Raw genomic sequence first — 15142 nt, 5'->3', positions numbered from 1 at the left:
TCATATGACTATGTGAATCAAAGACAGCAATAGAAATAAAGGCCTTCATAGTGACTGCAAAACTTAGCTGTTTTTTTAAAGTCACTTAGTAATAAAAAAACAAAACAAATCAAAATGAAAAAAAAAAAAACCACACATGATCTGGGAAACCTTAACACTCCGTTCTCAGAAACTGATAGAAATGACCAGAAGGGAAAAAATGGCAAGGATATGGAAGATTAGAACAATATTATCAACTACCTCAACCTAATTGATATTTATGGAATACTTTACCCAACAACACATATGTGTACCCATGGAAAATTAACCAAGATAAGCCATATACTGGGCCCTAAATAAAACAGTTGGAAAAGTCTGAGTATGTTCTCTGACCTCAGTGGAATTAAATGAGAAACCAGTAACAGTAAGATATCTACAAGAATCCCAAATATTTGACAAGTAAACAAAATACTTCTAACTAACCATGATCAAAGAAGAAATCACAAAAGATATTTGAAAATATATTAAACTGCAGAGGAATGAAAATATAAGATGGAAGTTGGTGGGCTTGAATAGCATCAGTGGCCCTTGAGAAAGGGGGGCCCTGTGCCCTGTTATGTGGGCTGAGCCTTTCAACCAAGGTTGAGGGTTTAGTCAAACTCTAGATATGTTTACCTAGCTTGCCTTTCTTAGGTAGTACTCTAGAAAGGCAGGACCCAACATAGGAAATGTTCGTATAAAGGGAAAAAAAAAAAAAACAAACAAAAAAAACCTTAGTAGAAGTGGAAAGAACCACTGATCCCATAAGTGTCCTTGGGAAAGAGAACAAGAAGCAACTCAGAGGTCACCTTCAAAGACACATGACTGGCTTCCAGAGGTGACAACCAAGTTAGTGGGTGATACAAAGGATCAGGTGTACTCTCCAAACGTCAGCACTGGAAACTATGATGTTATCAGTGAGAAGAAATGCCATTTGCACCTGTATATCCTCAAATTCACAGTATCAGGACCCAATGTACTAGATATGAGAACAAAAAAATTTTGTCATCCCTCCCAAAACAAGGATGCAACCATGAAGGTGTAAAACAACTTAATTATTGATGGGTTTTATTTCATTTCTCTGAAAGGTAACTTTCCCACGCACCCAACTTCCATCTTTACTACTGAGAGTCAAAAATCTTCATGCTCTTGCCACAGATCAAGTCCGTCAACACAGTCGGAATGGAATATTTGGCATTTAAAGACAAAGTCTGCTGAAATGTGACTGGTAACAAGCCCTCCTATTTAACCATATTATATGGATTTATTTTTATTCATGTTAATATAAGCAGTTTATAGAATCAAGTAAATCCTTAAAGATGTGATGATAAAATTGAAATCTTAAAAATATGTTAATTCTTAGTTTACAATGCTCCCCCTTAAGTCATTAAGCTTATGTTTCTTTCTCCACTTCAACTTGTTTACTCAATTCTGTAGCTCTAAGCTCTAAATCTGTGTTCAGTTGTCTTTGCTGTTGTAGATCCTGCAAAGCTTGCTCCTTGCTTGCTTTAACTTCAAGTGAATCAGCTTCCAATTTCTATTGAAGAAATATAATAACAACTTTAATGTCAATTATCTACTATAACATTATACCACTTTTGTTTACATTCAAACTGGTGTTGACATAACACACAAAAATAGCCAAAAATATCTGTTATAATAAAAAATACACTCTGAAGCTTTCACTGAATAAAGCTGCCATTTATCATGGAATATTTAAGAAAACCTAGCAGCAGGCTTCCTATAGGAGAAGCAGTCACTGAGTTTTTAATTTTCAAAATTAACTCTAAGAGAAAAACTTAAAATAATTATATTTGTTACCTGCGTAAAATTTATGAACTAAAGTCCGAAAAAACTAAGTAACAGGTTCACACATGGGCCCACTTAAAATATGTACTCCTTTATAATCACAGTTAATAATACTGAGATAATTAGAACTATTCACAACTAAAATGCAGTTGTCATGTCATCCTTCTCATTAACACCTATTGACCCTAAACATAAAACCAATTAAACTTCTGATTTTGCTTCTTCAATCTCTTCATCTAGAGATCATTGTTCTTCACAGTGTGATTTTTGTGTCATTCATGTAGATATAACTGTGGGCACTTTTACAAATTCACAAAAGTCAGGAGTTCCCTAATGGCTCAGCAGATTAAGGATCCGGCATTGTCACTGCTGCAGCTCAGGTTGCTGCGGTGGTGCAAGTTTGATCCCTGGCTGAGGCCCTTCCACATTCCATAGGTGAAGCCAAAAAAAAGTCAAACTGTTAAGTACATAGTTCAAAAATCTATGAGCAAGACATTTTCTTGTATAGCAGTAAAAAATTTTGTGCCCTAAATATTTTATAAGCCAATCTAGGTACCTGTAGTTCTTACTCAAGGCTTATATTTGACACTCAATGTAACTATGTTAATTCTATGTAACAGATGGAATACGTCCTAAAACAATGATTAGAAAAAATATCTAATATCCAATGTTGTGATAGGTTACAATAAATATTATTGGTTCTAAATAACTATTTTTAAAAGATACTTAAATAGACTTCTCATGAGACGCCTTCATCTAAAAAATTAGTTTTTTGTTTTTTTCAACCATTATGTCGAGTAATTTGTCATGCCATGTTATTGACCATAAAGAAAATAAAAAAAGGAATGCAGAGAAGATCTGAAAATGTAATTTTCTTCTTCCACGTTATACTGATGTGGATGTGGATGTATACAAATTCAAAGCCCAGGATTCTACAGTTGTACAGAAGTGCTTTATCTGACAGTGGAGGTATAACTTATATATATAGTAACTTGAGAAATTTTTAACTTACAGCAGTTTTAATTTAAAGGACAAGGGACTCAGGTCAAATCCTTCTCTCATATGTGTAGCCACTTAATCTCTTTAGCTCCAAACTTTCATCTGGAGTTGTATTAAAGAAAGAAGTTTACCATAGTGTAAATTATAATAAATTTAAATGATATTAAATTAGAAACAAAACCCAAAGAGTATAAATGTAAAGTTTAAAATAGGAAGAAATATGCCATCCCTGAATATTATACTGGAATAAAGAGGGAAAGAGACAGGAATGATATAGCAAAACAAAAAATAAGTTCCTCATAATTACAGAGTAGATCCCTGGTTGGCTGTCTCTTTGAAATATTTACACATACCATGGAACCAGTATATATGTTAACTGCTATTTGCAAAAGCCCTCCTTTAACAAAGAAGTTAAAAGTAAAGATGGAATTCAAAAATCAAACAAGAAAAAGCACAGGTAATTTTTTTTGGTTCCCAGGCTAGGGGTCAAATCAGAGCTATAGCCTACACCTAGCAATGTCACAGCCTACAGCAACATCAAATCCAAGCCAAATCTGCAACCTACGCCACAGCTCATGGCAATGCCAGATCCTTAACCCACTGAGCAAGGCCAGGGATTGAACCTGAAACTTCATAGTTCCTAGTTGGACTCATTTCTGCTGCGCCACGATGGGAACTCCATTTATATATTTATTTATTTATTTATTTATTTATTTAATTTATTTTTGTCTCTTTGCTATTTCTTGGGCAGCTCCCGTGGCATATGGAGGTTCCCACGCTAGGGATCTGATCGGAGCTGTAGCTGCTGGCCTACGTACGCCAGAGCCACAGCAGCATGGAATCCGAGCTGCATCTGCGACCTACACCACAACTCATGGCAACGCCGGATCCTTAACCCACTGAGCAAGGGCAGGGACCGAACCCGCAACCTCTTGGTTCCTCGTCGGATTTGTTAACCCCTGCACCATGATGAGAAATCTTTCTTTTTTTTTAATTTTTAAAACTTTTACATCACAGCTTAACCTTTGTTTGAAAGTTTGAAATCTTAGATTCCATCTGAGTCATCAATTACATTGCTACAGGAACAGAAAATATGGCGAAATTCAGTTTCTTTTATACAAACCCTAATTTGACCTTCTAATTCTTCAGTTTTCTGTTCTAAAGAGAGATGTTTCTCTTTATATTCTTTAAGATGACTTTTCACCTGACTGCCATATTCTTGCTTATCCTGCAAATGTGTAGTGACCTGAGCCAGTTGAGTAGTGACTTTATTCAACTCCTTTTAGAAAAGTAAAATTAAAGATAACTTCAGTAAGGATTACTTTACTCTAGTTCCCAAATGATCGGTTAAAGTAAAATAGAAAATTCTAATTTTATTGAAGAAACCACTTTGAGTAAGACAATAGATAAGTCTATCAAAGGTTAAATTTACCCACCAATATAAAGGACCTGAACTGAAGTTATACACAGCCTGAGATACTAAGTTTACATACCTAACAGCTCAATTAACTTTCTCAAGGAAGAGTTACTTTAGGAGCCAAAAGATACAGTAGAATATTAAATAAGCTAACAGTAAAATAACACTGTCACAAATAAATATTATCAATGTTCAAGGCAGCATTTTTTAATAATTTATTAATTATAATGATAACATAATGTTCATTTGGAATATCTAGTTGCACAGGGAAAACAAAACAAAAAAAATACTAGGAAATCCACTACCCATAGATAATCACTATTAATATTTTGATAAATTTCTTTCTAGTCTTCTCTGTATGCTAGCCTCTATTTTCTGATTTGTATGTTTAAAATAACAGGTCTTGCTTTACATAGTGTTTTATTGTAACCTTTGTTTTTCCATAACAATGCATCATGAACCTGACATTATTTTCTAAAATATCATTATACATCACTACATAAATTTCCGTTTTATTGATACAGACCATTTGTTAGCCAAAGTCTTATTTTACAGTCTTAGGTTGCTACAAAACTTTCTGCAGAGATGCAAAGTATGATTATTCCTTAGGGTAAAGGACTAAAGGTGAGCTAAAGAATAAGAAAAATCCGATACGGGAGGACAAGATGGCGGAGGAGTAGGGGGACACGCTCGCCCTCTCACACAAACACAACAAAAAAAGCACATCTACAGAAGAAATGACTCACACAGAACAGCAACCAATCGCTGGCAGAGGAACCTAAACTCCAATAACGGCAAGAAGTTCGTGAAATTATTGGGCAGAACGGGAGAAAAGAGGAGAGTGAGAGAAGGTGAATCCGAGTGGGATGGGCGCTCCCGAAAGGGAACTGCGGAGGAGAAAGGGATCCCGCACCCTGGAAAGTCACCTACACGGGGGAAAGATCAAACGAACCGGAGGAATCTCCAGATGCAGAGAAGAGTGTAGCAGTCAGTAAGTTGGAGTACGGAAAAACCCATCAAGAACCCAACGGACCATCTGAACTACGGGCAAAGTCACCAAAAATTGAGACGCCTGGTTGGGGGCTGGGCACCGAGACCTTGCCTCTGAAGGTTAGTCCCCGAGAGGAGGCCGGGGGACGCCTGGGTGGGGGCTGGGTACCAAGACCTTGGCTCCAGAGATTAGTCCCCGGGCTAGGGGGCGGGGCAGAGCGGAAACTGCTTGGGAGGTCTCTAAACCATTTGAAGGGGCAGAGACTGCCTGGGAGACTAGAAAGCAAAGCTGTTGCAGAGGAAGGGAGCAATACTCTAAGGGCGGGGAAGTGGAAAGCCGCCTCAGAGGGAACCTGGGAGAAGAGCCTGGTCTGCACCCGTGCTGGGGAGGGGAGAGAAGAAGGGGTGGGTCCCCATAGAATACCCCCCACACCACAGCAAGCTTACAGGTCCGCTAGCTAGCAGAAAGCTGCGCTTCCCAGTGCATCCCCCCCGCCCCCACCACCCCCTATGCTCTCGCTGGACCTGGGGCAACCTGCCATCCAGGAGGGCTGGTCTCAACAATTGCCTGAAGCCTACCACCACAGGGGCTGTCCCTGCACAGGCCTGCTTGCCCTTTGGAGGGGCTACACTTCTGCAGAGCAGCACCAAACACCACCAGCACCCTAGAAAAGGCCTGCAGCCCAGAAAAGCTAGAACAAGCCTAGCCAGACTGTGAATAGATCGGCCTAATTCTCTGACGGTTTTTCTGAGACGGGCTGCCCCGGGGAGGAGCCTCTTGGGTCTCCAAGGGCCTTGCTACCCGCCCAGGCCCCCAGGGGGTGCTGAGAGCTAGTGGACCCGCTGCATAGGACTGCCAGCTCCAGGCAGGACCCCCTGCAGCCCAGAAAAGCTGCAACAAGCCTGGCTGAGTTGGGAAAAGATCTCAGACGGTTTTTCTGAGTCGGGCTGCCCTGGGGAGGAGCCTCTTGGGTCTCCAAGGGCCCTGCTACCCGCCCAGGCCCCCAGGGGGTGCTGAGAGCTAGTGGACCCGCTGCATAGGACTGCCAGCTCCAGGCAGGACCCCCTGCAGCCCAGAAAAGCTGCAACAAGCCTGGCCGAGTTGGGAAAAGATCTCAGACGGTTTTTCTGAGTCGGGCTGCCCTGGGGAGGAGCCTCTTGGGTCTCCAAGGGCCCTGCTACCCGCCCAAGCCCCCAGGGGGTGCTGAGACCTAGTGGACCAGCTGCATAGGACTGCCAGCTCCAGGCAGCACCCCCTGCAGCACAGAAAAGCTGCAACAAGCCTGGCCGAGTTGGGAAAAGATCTCAGACGGTTTTTCTGAGTCGGGCTGCCCTGGGGTGGAGCCTCTTGGGTCTCCAAGGGCCCTGCTACCCGCCCAAGCTCCCAGGGGATGCCCCACTCCCGTGAAATAACTGCTCAGCACCACCAGCCCCCTGGAAGGGCCCCTGCGGCCCAGAAAAGCTGCAACAAGCTCAGCCAGACTGTGAAAAGATTCACCTACATCCTCAGGCTGTCCTTCTGAGTTGGGCTGCCCTAGGGAAGAGCCTCTCAGGTTCTCAGTGACCCAGATAGCTTCTCCAGCCCCCAGGGGGTGATGCACCCCTGAAGAGCAGCTGCCCAACACCGCCAACTCCCTGCAAGAACCCCACAGCCTAAAAACACCAGAGCAAGCTCTGCATGACCAAGTGAAATCTGCTACCATCGTGGGGTGGACCTCCCAGTCCTGTCTGCCCTCAGGAAGTCCTCCATTGCTTCAAAGAAACACTGTTAGCCCCATCAACACTCCAGAAAAGCCACACTGCCTTAAAAAAGATTGACCAACAACGCCAGCCCTCAGGAAATATTCCACGGTAGTGACAAGGCAAACACTACCCGATCACGGAGAGTACAACTCCAAAAGGAGAAAGAAAACAACAAGCAAGATGAAGAAGCTGAGAAACCACCCCCAGTCAAACCAACAGGAGAACTCACCTCAAACAGTCAACAATGAAACAGATCTCTGCAGTCTGACAGACCTGGAGTTCAAAAGAGAAATAGGGAAAATACTGAAGGAATTAAGAGAAGATATGAACAGTAACGCAGATACCCTCAGAAAGGAACTAGAAAATATAAGGAGGAGCCAAGAGAAACTAGAACATTCATTTGCAGAGACGCAAACTGAACTAACGGCAGTAAAAACCAGAATGAATAATGCAGAAGAACAAATCAGTGATATGGAAGATAGAATAATGGAAATCACTCAATCCGGTCAACAGACAGAAAACCGAATCAAAAAACTGGAAAGCAATATAAGAGACCTATGGGATAATAGAAAGCTGGCCAATCTACGCATAATAGGAATTCCAGAAGGAGTAGAAAATGATAAGGGAATGGAAAATATATTTGAAGAAATTATCGATGGAAACTTCCCAAATCTAAAGGATACTGGGTTCAAGATACAAGAAGCACAGAGGGCCCCAAACAAACTGAACCCAAACAGACCCACACCAACACACATCATAATAAAAATGGCAAAAGTTAGTGATAAAGAGAGGATCCTAAAGGCAGCAAGAGAAAAACAGAATGTTACCTACAAGGGAACCCCCATAAGAATATCAGCTGATTTCTCTACAGAAACACTACAGGCCAGGAGGGAATGGCAAGAGATATTTAAAGTGCTACAAGGAAAACATATGCAACCTAGAATACTTTATCCAGCAAGAATATCATTTAAAATAGAAGGGGAAATAAAAATTTTTCCCAACAAACAAAAACTTAAAGAATACAGCAACACAAAACCCAGGTTAAAGGAAATTTTGAAAGAGCTTCTCTAAACCAAAAAGGAAGGAAAGGGAAGAAAAAAGAAAAGAAAAAAAAAAGAAGAAGAAGAAGAGGAAGAACTAGGACTGAGGAAATTGCAATCAGAGAGCAGTCACTCAAATAAGCCAGCATACAGATTTAATCATGAACATACTTCAAACAAAATAAAATTAAAAAGAAAAAAATAAAAGAGTCATCAAAACCACAAAATGTGGGCAAGGGATGTTAGGAGGTAAATAACCCTTTTTGTTTGTATGTATGTCTCTCTTCTTAATTTTTAATATAGTAATGAAGTGTTTGAACTTACAGGACCATCAGGCTAAAACACACAATTATGGGAAGGGGTTAGCATACTTAAAAAACAGGGCAACCACAAGCCAAAACCAAATATTGCATTTACAAAAAATGAAAAAAAAAATACACTCAAGCAGATAATAACAGGAGACCATCCAACAAAAAAAAAAAAAAAAAAAAAAAAAAAGAAAGGAAGAATGGAGAACCATAGAATCAACTGGAACACGAGGTTCAAATGGCAATAAATAATCATCTATCAATTTATCACCTTAAATGTCAATGGACTGAATGCCCCAATCAAAAGACACAGAGTGGCTGAGTGGATAAAAAGGCAAAAACCTTCAATATGCTGCCTACAAGAAACTCACCTTAGGACAAAAGATACATATAGATTGAAAGTGAAAGGGTGGGGAAAAGTATTTCACGTCAATAGACATGACAGAAAAGTAGGAGTCGCAACGCTCATATCAGACAAAATAGACTTTAAAACAAAAGACATAAAGAAAGACAAAGAAGGACACTACTTAATGATTAAGGGATCCATCCAAGGAGAGGATGTTACTATCATCAACATATATGCCCCAAACATAGGAGCACCCAGATACATACAACAAATATTAACAGACATAAAGGGAGATATTGATGAGAATATAATCATAGTAGGAGACCTAAACACCCCCCTCACATCAATGGACAGATCCTCTAGACAGAAAACCAATAAAGCAACAGAGATCCTAAAGGAAACAATAGAAAAGTTAGACTTCATTGATATCTTCAGGACACTACATCCAAAAAAATCAGAATACACATTCTTTTCAAATGCTCATGGAACATTCTCAAGAATCGATCACATATTGGGACATAAAGCGAATCTCAATAAATTTAGGAGCATAGAAATTATCTCAAGTATCTTCTCTGACCACAATGCCATGAACTTAGAAATCAACCATGGGAAAAGCAAAGAGAAAAAACCTACTCCATGGACACTAAACAACATGCTACTTAAAAACCAATGGGTCAATGAAGAAATCAAGAAGGAAATTAAAAACTACCTTGAAACAAATGATAATGAAGACACAACCTCTCAAAATCTATGGGATGCTGCGAAAGCAGTGCTCAGAGGGAAATTTATAGCAATACAGGCCTTTCTCAAAAAAGAAGAAAGATCCCAAATGGACAACTTAACCCTCCACCTAAACGAATTAGAAAAAGAAGAACAAAAAAGTCCTAAAGTCAGCAGAAGGAAGGAAATTATAAAGATCAATGAAGAAATCAATAAAATAGAGATTCAAAAAACAATAGAGAAAATTAATAAAACCAAGAGCTGGTTCTTTGAAACGGTGAACAAAATTGACAAACCCCTGGCCAGACTCACTAAAAAGAGGAGAGAAAGAACCCAAATAACCAAAATTATAAATGAAAAAGGAGAAATCACAACGGATACTGCAGAAATACAAAAAACCATAAGAGAATACTATGAACAACTATATGGCAACAAGTTTGACAATCTGGAAGAAATGGACAATTTTCTAGAATCTTACAGCCTGCCAAAACTGAATCAAGAAGAAACAGACCAACTGAACAGACCCATCACTAGAAATGAAATGGAAGAGGTCATAAAATCACTCCCTACAAATAAAAGTCCAGGACCAGATGGATTCACAGGCGAATTTTATCAAACATATAAAGAGGAATTGGTGCCCATCCTCCTTAAACACTTTCAAAAGGTTGAAGAAGAACGAATACTGCCAAAGACATTCTATGATGCCACCATCACCCTCATTCCAAAACCAGACAGAGATACCACCAAAAAAGAAAACTATCAGCCAATATCATTGATGAGTATAGATGCAAAAATTCTCAACCAAATCTTAGCCAACCGAATCCAACAACATATCAAAAAAATTATACACCATGACCAGGTAGGGTTCATCCCAGGTTCACAAGGATGGTTCAACATACGCAAAACAATCAGCATCATACACCACATTCACAAAAAAAAAAGTCAAAAATCATATGATCATCTCAATAGATGCAGAAAAAGCATTTGACAAAGTTCAACATCCATTCATGATCAAGACCCTCGCCAAAGTGGGTATAGAGGGAACATTCCTGAATATAATCAAAGCCATTTATGATAAACCCACAGCAAACATAATACTCAATGGGGAAAAACTGAAAGCCTTCTCACTCAAATCTGGAACAAGACAGGGATGCCCACTCTCACCACTGCTCTTCAACATCGTTTTGGAAGTCTTAGCCACAGCAATTAGACAAACAAAAGAAATAAAAGGCATCCATATAGGAAGAAGAGTGTTAAAGCTGTCACTGTATGCAGATGACATGATTCTATACCTAGAAAACCCTAAGGACTCAACCCCAAAACTCCTTGAACTGATTAATAAATTCAGCAAAGTGGCAGGATATAAGATTAACATTCAGAAGTCAGTTGCATTTCTGTATACCAGCAATGAAATATTAGAAAAGGAATACAAAAGTACGATACCTTTTAAAATTGCACCTCACAAAATCAAATACCTCGGAATACACCTGACCAAGGAGGTAAAGGACCTATATGCCGAGAACTATAAAACCTTAATCAAAGAAATCAAAGAAGATGTAAAGAAATGGAAAGATATTCCATGCTCCTGGATTGGGAAAATCAATATTGTGAAAATGGCCATTCTACCAGAAGCAATCTACAGATTCATTGCAATCTCGATCAAATTACCCATGACATTTTTCACAGAACTAGAACAAACAATCCAAAATTTTATATGGAACCACAAAAGACCCAGAATCGCCAAAGCAATCCTGAGAAACAAAAACCAAGCAGGAGGCATAACTCTCCCAGACTTCAAGAAATACTACAAAGCCACAGTCATCAAAACAGTGTGGTACTGGTATCAAAACAGACAGACAGACAGACCAATGGAACAGAATAGAGAATCCGGAAATAAACCCTGACACCTATGGTCAATTAATCTTTGACAAGGGAGGCAAGAACATAAAATGGGAAAAGGAAAGTCTATTCAGCATGCATTGATGGGAAACCTAGACAGCTGCATTCAAAGCAATGAAACTAGAACACACCCTCATACCATGCACAAAAATAAAATCAAAATGGCTGAAAGACTTAAATATACGACAGGACACCATCAAACTCCTAGAAGAAAACATAGGCAAAACACTCTCTGACATCAACATCATGAATGTTTTCTCAGGTCAGTCTCCCAAAGCAATAGAAATTAGAGCAAAAATAAACCCATGGGACCTAACCAAACTGAAAAGATTTTGAACAGCAAAGGAAACCCAAAACAAAAAGACAACTTACAGAATGGGAGAAGATAGTTTCAAATGATGCAACTGACAAGGGCTTAAACTCTAGAATATATAAGCAACTTATACAACCCAACAGCAAAAAAAACCAATCAATCAATGGAAAAATGGGAAAAAGACCTGAATACACATTTCTCCGAAGAAGATACACAGACGGCCAACAAACACATGAAAAAATGCTCAACATCGTTGATTATAAGAGAAATACAAATCAAAACAACCATGAGATATCACCTCACACCAGTCAGAATGACCATTAATAAAACCACAAAGAACAAGTGCTGGAAGGGCTGTGGAGAAAAGGGAACCCTCCTGCACTGCTGGTGGGAATGTAAACTGGTACAGCCACTATGGAGAAGAGTCTGGAGATACCTTAGAAATCTATACATAGCTGGGGCTCCGCTGCCATCCTCAACTCCCGCCCCCACGCTCGCGGTGGCCCTCCACAGTCCCTGCACGCTCCCTTCCCCTGCACGCACCCAACCCCCACTCCTGCGCCGCCCCCAAGCCGCTCTCCGCCACCCTCGTCCCGCCCAAAACACGCACCTTTCCCCCAAACACTTCCTGGGACCTTCCATCCCCCTTTTCCCAAGCATCCTAGGCACCCTCTTCTCTTCTCACAAAGATAAAACACAAACCTACCTTGGACCTGCCCGCTGCAGCCCTGCTCACATCCTCAGCTCCTTCACCCACGCTCGCTCGCCAAAGTGGCCCTCAGCAGTCGCTCCAGGGACTCCCTTCCCCGGCACGCACGCAACCCACACGCACGCCACGGCAGGCACGCAACCCCCACGCAGGCGCTCTGCACAACCGCGTCCCCGCCCCCCTCGCCCCTCTCTGCCCCCACCCACACCCCCCCCCTTCCTGGAAACTTTCCCCATCAGCTCAAAGGCATCCAACCTACCCACCCCTCTACCCCCTTCTCAAACAAACAATCAAACGAACAAACACACACAGCAAGCCAAAAACCACAACAAAAAACACCTCACTTGAACCTGTCTGCTGGAACTCCACTGACAGCCTTACCTCAGTCCCCCCCTGCTCGCCCTGGCCCTCAGCACTCCCTTCAGCTCTCCCTTCCCCTCTGTTCAGGCACTACCCACAAGCCCCTCCCAGCTGCCCTGGCCCATTCCCACAGGAACCCCTCTGGGCTCCTTTCCTGACATCCTTCCCCTCCCATTTGCTAAGGGGTCTTCATCCTCCACCCTCTTCCCTCTTCACAACAACCAAAAAAAAACCAAAAACCAGCAACAAAAACCACCACCACCCACCACCACCACCACCACCACCACCACCACCGCAGCAGCCACCAAAACCTACCTTGAACCTATCCCCTAGAATGCCCCTCACAACCTCCCCGCAGGGCCCCAGGCTCTGCGTGTCCCTCTCCATTCCCTCCGGCCTCCCTTCCCCTGCACCCACGCAACCCCCACGCACGCTCGGGGGGCAAGGGGTGCCTGCCCGCCTCCACGCTCCCCGCACTCGCACAGGCCCAACCCTTCCTAGGACCTCGCCTCCACTTTTCCAAGGGATCCCATCCACCCTCTTCCTGCCTCTCAAAACTAACCCTAACTTCAACCTCTCAGTTGGGGCTCCGCTGCCATCCTCACCTCCCTCCCCCACGCTCGCGGTGGCCCTCCCCATTCCCTCTGAGCTCCCTTCCCCTCCACGCAGCTAACCCTCCTGCACTCAACCCCCATACCTGCCCTGCACTGAAGCCGGTCCCTCCCCAAACACGCACCTTTCCCCCAAACACTTCCTGGGACCTTCCCTCCCCTTTTCCCAAGCATCCTAGGCACCCTCTTCCCTTCTCAAAAAGATAAACACAAACCTACCTTGGACCTGCTCTCTGCAGCCCTGCTCACACCCTCAGCTCCTTCACCCATGCTCGCTCGCCGCGGTGTCCCTCAGCAGTCGCTCCGGGGGCTCCCTTCCCCGGCACGCACGCAACCCTCACGCACGCCACGGCACGCACGCAACCCCCACGCACGCCACGGCACGCACGCAACCCCCACGCAGGCGCTCTGCACAACCGCGTCCCCGCCCCCCTCGCCCCTCTCTGCCCCCACCCACACCCCCCCCCTCCTGGAAACTTTCCCCATCAGCTTAAAGGCATCCAACCTACCCACCCCTCTACCCCCTTCTCAAACAAACAATCAAACGAACAAACACACACAGCAAGCCAAAAACCACAACAAAAAACACCTCACTTGAACCTGTCTGCTGGAACTCCACTGACAGCCTTACCTCAGTCCCCCCCTGCTCGCCCTGGCCCTCAGCACTCCCTTCAGCTCTCCCTTCCCCTCTGTTCAGGCACTACCCACAAGCCCCTCCCAGCTGCCCTGGCCCATTCCCACAGGAACCCCTCTGGGCTCCTTTCCTGACATCCTTCCGCTCCCATTTGCTAAGGGGTCCTCATCCTCCACCCTCTTCCCCCTTCACAACAACCAACCAAAAACCAAAAACCAACAACAAAAACCACCACCACCGCAGCAGCCACCAAAACCTACCTTGAACCTATCCCCTAGAATGCCCCTCACAACCTCCCCGCAGGGCCCCAGGCTCTGCGTGTCCCTCTCCATTCCCTCCGGCCTCCCTTCCCCTGCACCCACGCAACCCCCACGCACGCTCGGGGGGCAAGGGGTGCCTGCCCGCCTCCACGCTCCCCGCACTCGCACAGGCCCAACCCTTCCTAGGACCTCGCCTCCACTTTTCCAAGGGATCCCATCCACCCTCTTCCTGCCTCTCAAAACTAACCCTAACTTCAACCTCTCAGTTGGGGCTCCGCTGCCATCCTCACCTCCCTCCCCCACGCTCGCGGTGGCCCTCCCCATTCCCTCTGAGCTCCCTTCCCCTCCACGCAGCTAACCCTCCTGCACTCAACCCCCATACCTGCCCTGCACTGAAGCCGGTCCCTCCCCAAACACGCACCTTTCCCCCAAACACTTCCTGGGACCTTCCCTCCCCTTTTCCCAAGCATCCTAGGCACCCTCTTCCCTTCTCAAAAAGATAAACACAAACCTACCTTGGACCTGCCCGCTGCAGCCCTGCTCACACCCTCAGCTCCTTCACCCATGCTCGCTCGCCGCGGTGTCCCTCAGCAGTCGCTCCGGGGGCTCCCTTCCCCGGCACGCACGCAACCCCCACGCACGCCACGGCACGCACGCAACCCCCACGCAGGCGCTCTGCACAACCGCGTCCCCGCCCCCCTCGCCCCTCTCTGCCCCCACCCACACCCCCCCCCTCCTGGAAACTTTCCCCATCAGCTCAAAGGCATCCAACCTACCCACCCCTCTACCCCCTTCTCAAACAAACAATCAAACGAACAAACACACACAGCAAGCCAAAAACCACAACAAAAAACACCTCACTTGAACCTGTCTGCTGGAACTCCACTGACAGCCTTACCTCAGTCCCCCCCTGCTCGCCCTGGCCCTCAGCACTCCCTTCAGCTCTCCCTTCCCCTCTGTTCAGGC

General features: G+C 44.1%; 1 protein-coding gene across 9 annotated transcripts in view; it reads right to left on the bottom strand.

The window, feature by feature from the left end:
- The window catches only part of LOC146398967 (uncharacterized), a 92933-nt gene extending 79286 nt beyond the window's left edge, over window positions 1-13647 (bottom strand). For 8 of the 9 annotated variants that reach the window (XM_084980891.1, XM_084980894.1, XM_084980895.1 and 5 more), the window contains exon 1: window positions 13502-13647. The gene's annotated coding sequence lies outside the window, so the exon portion shown is untranslated. Of the gene's footprint in view, window positions 1-12308; window positions 12405-13501 lie in introns of those variants that run through there. The other variant, XM_084980900.1, reaches the window with a different exon arrangement.
- Between the last annotated feature and the right edge of the window lie 1495 nt (window positions 13648-15142).

Source organism: Sus scrofa, chromosome 10, assembly GCF_054392235.1.
Source record: "Sus scrofa isolate SSC_HxYL_T2T_F1_AM1 chromosome 10, Sscrofa_HxYL_maternal_Yorkshire_Landrace_v2.0, whole genome shotgun sequence".
NCBI classification, from domain to species: domain Eukaryota; kingdom Metazoa; phylum Chordata; class Mammalia; order Artiodactyla; family Suidae; genus Sus; species Sus scrofa.
This window is presented reverse-complemented; position numbering and strand designations above follow the sequence as displayed.